Source organism: Seriola lalandi, unplaced genomic scaffold (assembly GCF_002814215.2).
Source record: "Seriola lalandi dorsalis isolate HSWRI2012SDOR001 ecotype SW California unplaced genomic scaffold, Sedor1 jcf7180002054677, whole genome shotgun sequence".
Classification (NCBI taxonomy): domain Eukaryota; kingdom Metazoa; phylum Chordata; class Actinopteri; order Carangiformes; family Carangidae; genus Seriola; species Seriola lalandi.
The window spans coordinates 161,902-166,901 of record NW_019525230.1 but is presented as its reverse complement, the minus strand read 5'-3'; the positions used below and the strand labels follow the sequence as shown (position 1 = coordinate 166,901).

Sequence of the window (5,000 nt, the reverse complement as noted above, 5' to 3'; positions counted from 1 at the left end):
CCAAGCCATCACTGAGCCATGAGAGCCGGGGAAGAGGAGGTGATTTCCATGTTAATGGGAACCTTCCTGGCGGTGTCTAAACCTTTCTCTCCTTCGCGTTCCCTTTATCTCTCCTTCCTCTGCTTCCTGTCTGCTTTGTGCTTACCTACCTGTACCTGCTGTCGTGCCCAAGCACTCAATCCCTCTGCTGTTGTCTTGCAACGTTACCTTTCACCTCTCAGCCTCTGTTTACTTCTCCTCTCCTCGTCTCCTTTCTCTCGCTCTCTTTCTCTCTGTCGAGCTTGATGAATGGAGTCGCTGGACTGTGAGCGGCACATCCTCACCGAGGTGTGGTGGGCCATCGCTAGCTGTCTCGCATCAATGTGTGCTTGGGTGTGTGTGTGTGTGTGTGTGTTTTTTTTAAGCCTGCCTCTCGTGTTGGTATACGCTCGTGCAAATCCTGCTTCAAACTGGAGCCCATCAAAACGGGATCCTTGGAAAGAAGTTAGACAAACGCTTTCTGAGAGTCTTTTAAAATCCTTTATACTGTAGCAGTGAGGAGCTACACTGATGTGCACTTGGCTGAACATGTACAATCCCCACCTAACCCTCTGAAGATCCCGGAGCAGCCACGTGAGCATGCTCCCCGAGGTCTTTGCCATCCCCTCCTGCCTTCTCCACACTCTTGACCCTCCTCTCCCCGGGCGCCTCAAAAACACAGCTGGAAGCGAGCCAGCGCTTCATCTCCCTCCAGATATTCTAAGCAGCTCCATACACAGTACGGTCTCTGTCAGAAAAGCAGCGGTGGGTAAACTACGCTGCCGCGGGGTTGCAAAATGAATTGCCTCAGCCCTGCACTCTCATACCTTATACATAAAGCTGGCAAGGCCGAACCGAGCGCTCCTACCAAACTTTACAGAATTCTGATACATCATTAAAAAAAAGAAACGCCTCTGTATATTGGGTAAACAGATGATCATTCTACGAGGCGAACAGGTATGAAGTACAATTTTCGGCGGAGACAGAGACGGGCCCTGCTGGAAGCCGCACACTCCCTCGCAGGAGGCTGCGGCTTCCAGCTGTTTTAATGGGACACTAATAAGCAGGAGGGGCTTGTTGTTTGGGGTGTATGAATAAAACTTTCAAGATCTGGAGTGAGAACTTGAAGAGGAAAGAAGGGAGACGGCAGAAAAAACAGACAGAAGGCGTTTCCTGAGCTTAACCTCATGAAGCTCGTAGGAGTAAACACACTGTTCTCACGGCTCCAAACTATTTATTGTTGTACCGACTTGAAGCGGAGGGAATGGGAACCATCCACACTCCTGGTTTCAAATAAATATGTCTGTCTCTATGTTTTTCCTGTAAGCGGTGTTTTTCTCTCCACCCAACACTGTCGAAGCCGTGCACCTGCACTGTCATTGTTTTTCCAGGACTGTGTGGAGGCTCCCGTGTGGTGTAGCATGTTGTAACTGCTGCACTTGCAATTATGGGTTCAACTCTCACCAGGCTCGTTTTTTTTTTTTGCTACAGTGCAGGATTTCAAAGCAACACCGCTTTGCATAAAACACACTAAACGCCGAGAGAGGGGAAGGCCGGTTTCCAGAAGTAATCTGTTACACATAAACTGCTGAAGATATATTTATCTTTATTAATGCAAATGACATATTTATTTCGCTTACAGTCTGCAGATTTATATTCATAGTGTTATCAACATCTGCCGCCATTATCAGCTGTTATTTCAAGATGTTTAAAATGATTATAATTGCAATAAAACACCAGTTGGACTTTCCTCCCCTGGGTAGAGCAATAACCAGTTATCTTCCAGTTCTATCCAACTTATCTTAAGACCCTTCACTGTAACTGCAGCGGATTGCAGTTACTAATTTATTAAGATCAGATTAGTGTTATCTCAATCATCCTTTTAGAGTCATAGTTCTGATTCTCTGTACTTCACAGATCTTCTCTTCTCTTCTCTTCTTCTCTGATACATCATGGATCTGGGCCCATATTTATCAAGCGTCGCAGAGTAAGACATACAGTAAATCTTAACCGGACTAAACTTCTCTGAGTGTTTCTTTTTCATTCTTACTTTTTGGATGAGGATTGAAAGTTTTTTATTGAATTTGTCACGTTAAATAAAAACAACTTGCGTCTCTGCTGATCTAAAGGAGAGCTCTAACTCTGTGACCATGGCCCTGTTCAGACCTGGCATTAACATGCGTCTTCAGTGATCTGATCACATGTGGTCAGTTCACCCCATGTGTCATGTCCCTGCTCTATATGCAAATAAACAGGTATGTGTTGTTGTTTTTAGCCAATCCAGCAGATGGTCTTGTGTGTGTGTGTGTGTGTGTGAGTGTGTGTGTGTGTGTGTCATAATGAATTATTGTTTATTAATAGTAAAATATTTTGGGTTCATCATGAAACTGTGTTGGGACTCATCAGACTGTGGCAGAGGACGTCAGTAGAGTAGGCGGTCCTTCATGTGGCCCAGTTGCGTCCTGGGTGCGCTCACACCTGAACTTAAAGCTGTTAGCTTGTGATTGGATCACCTGAGACGGATTAGTCCCAGATCTGAACTGGGCCTGTGCTAACGTGTCAGAAGCTGCCAGGACTCGGCCGTTGCGGGAAACAGTGACATCACACTCGGTCTGAGGGAGCGGTCCCCCTCTCCTTCCTGAAAGTGAAGCTCATAAATAAGAGTAATCCTAAAGTGCTTTATAAATATGGGCCCTGATTGTGTTTCCCAAACCCACTGGCATCATTTAATGTATGCAATCACTGTAAATCACTGTGCACAAACAAGCTTGCAAAAATATCCAATTTAGGTCTGGTTGAATTGTTTCCTGGTTCTTCTCCTGCAGCGTCTCCCTCTGCGTAAGAACTCACTCACACTGTTGTCACAAATTGATGCTTTTTTTTTGTCTTGAGAGGAAACATTTCTCATCTCAGTAAATCCATGTCCAGTCTGCAGCCCCTCGCCTCCAGGCTGGGGAACGACACCTTGTGTTAATTAAAGCCAACCTCTGGATTTTCCTGCTCTGCACCAGCACAGTATTTTTTTGGGGGGGGTGGGGGGTGGGGGGGGTTGAGTGTTTGATTCCTGAAACGGTTTTCACTAATCACATCTGACTCTAATGCTCGGTTGCAGTTGCAAAAAAGAGTAATAACGATTACGGCGATAACCTAAACAATTAGGTAACAGGCAATAATTTCCAATAATTGTTATTCCCTAATTAAGTTTTACATCTTCAGAGCCCAAATAAGTGATGGAGGAAATGAAATGAAAGGAGAAACTAATTAAAATGGAGGTGGCTAATACCAGCATGCTTTTTATCCTTTTATTTTCTCTATCCCTCTGTTTCTCTTGCTCTGTATTAATATTTCATCTAAAGTTGGGTGCTTTCTGCTTCAATAGACAGTAAAATCACTGCTGGAGACATTGCTCTCAGTCACATCTCTCTCTCTCTCTTCTCTCTCTCTCTCTTCTCTCTTTCTTTTTCTCCTTCTCACTCACAGCCCTCCTTCATTTCCTCTCAGCCCCGAGTCGTATTTCTCCCGTTTTCCTTCTTCCCTTCAGCTCTGGCCGCACATTTCTCAGTTTCTCTCCTCCCTCACAATATCTCGCAGGTGGAAGCGAATGTCAGCGGCGAGTCTTAACTGGTTTGATCCAGCGGCAAACTCTCCTTTCCCTTCTCTTAGTCACACCAGTCAGTCATTCAACCAGCCAACCAGCCAACCAGCCAGCCAACCAGCCAGCCAGCCTGCCACTTTGTCATTTTAGCATTTAGTCAGTGCGCTCCAGAGTCAGTCAAAGTAAAGCTTTTTAGCCACTTGATATCCCGGCTGGAGATGGCGCCTGCATTCTCTTCTTAACCTTGCAGCTGGATCTCATTTTAAACGAATATACAGTGTGTGACCTCAAAAAAAAAAAGGATTTGAGTGGAACTGCTGCAGGAAGTTTCATTATATAAGTTACACGTACATATCTGCTTGACTTGATCCTGAGAGGAAGCCGTGTTGATTCAGGATTGACACGGGCGGTGGAGTCGACATTGTTTAGCACTGTTTGTTCTTGGGCACCTGGGTGTGCCCACGCCAGCATGCAAGTGCAGGAATTCACGTACTAATGGACTAATGGACACACACACACACACACACACACACACACACACACACACTCACTCAGGCACACCCTGCCTCTTCCTCCTACTCCATATGGCATTAAAGCAGAGCTCAGTAATGGCTAATGGCCTGCCGCTCTGTGCAAGGCAAGTTAAACAGCAGAATGCAGCGTTGTATACTTCTTACCCTGGAGCCTGTGAAGGAACAAACCTACACCGTTTCATTATTAACCTCATTAGCAGCGAGATAGAGAGCGTCACTTCCACTTCCACTCTCGCTGCATGCAGTCTCGTTTAACCCTGTAGTGGCTCAGGAGGAAGCCACAACATCTCTGACAACTTTTCATCTCTCCGTCCTCCCGCCTCGGCTCGCGCTCCCTCTCTCTGTCTCTAACACTCGTCAAGTTGCCTAAATCACCCTCTCTCCGCCTTGATCCTCCCTTCCCTCTCTCTGGCCTTTTCCGTTAAGCCCTCTTGAGTTCGAGTGCCTGTGTGATGGACTCCCCCTTAAACGGATGCAGATTTTATTCAGGCTATTTTCAAAACCAGTGCGTGCGCTTTAGCCAGCTAGACATTTTTTTAATGACTCCCCTAACTCGATGCCTTCCACCACCACCATCGGCATCACAAGAACAACGCCGCCTCTGCTTCAGATAAGATGTGGCGGCGTCACATGCTCTTATTTATTTTTTATTTCCTTTCCTTCCCCGGTGCTTTTACAGCACAGTCCACACTTCGTCTTCAAAAAGTGGTTCCCTGCTGGTTTTTTTCACCCTTCGCATTTCTCTCTTCCCACCTTCTGTGTCCCTCTTGTGTTGCATCTTGCGCTTCACATTTAAACTGTCCTTTTACAGGCGCCCCCTCGTCTGTTAGATCATTCACAGCCCCCCCACCCAC

General features: G+C 46.2%; 1 protein-coding gene across 1 annotated transcript in view; it reads left to right on the top strand.

Moving 5' to 3' along the window:
- The window catches only part of cdh24b (cadherin 24, type 2b), a 139,231-nt gene that overhangs the window by 97,277 nt on the left and 36,954 nt on the right, over positions 1 to 5,000 (top strand). The window lies entirely within an intron of this gene.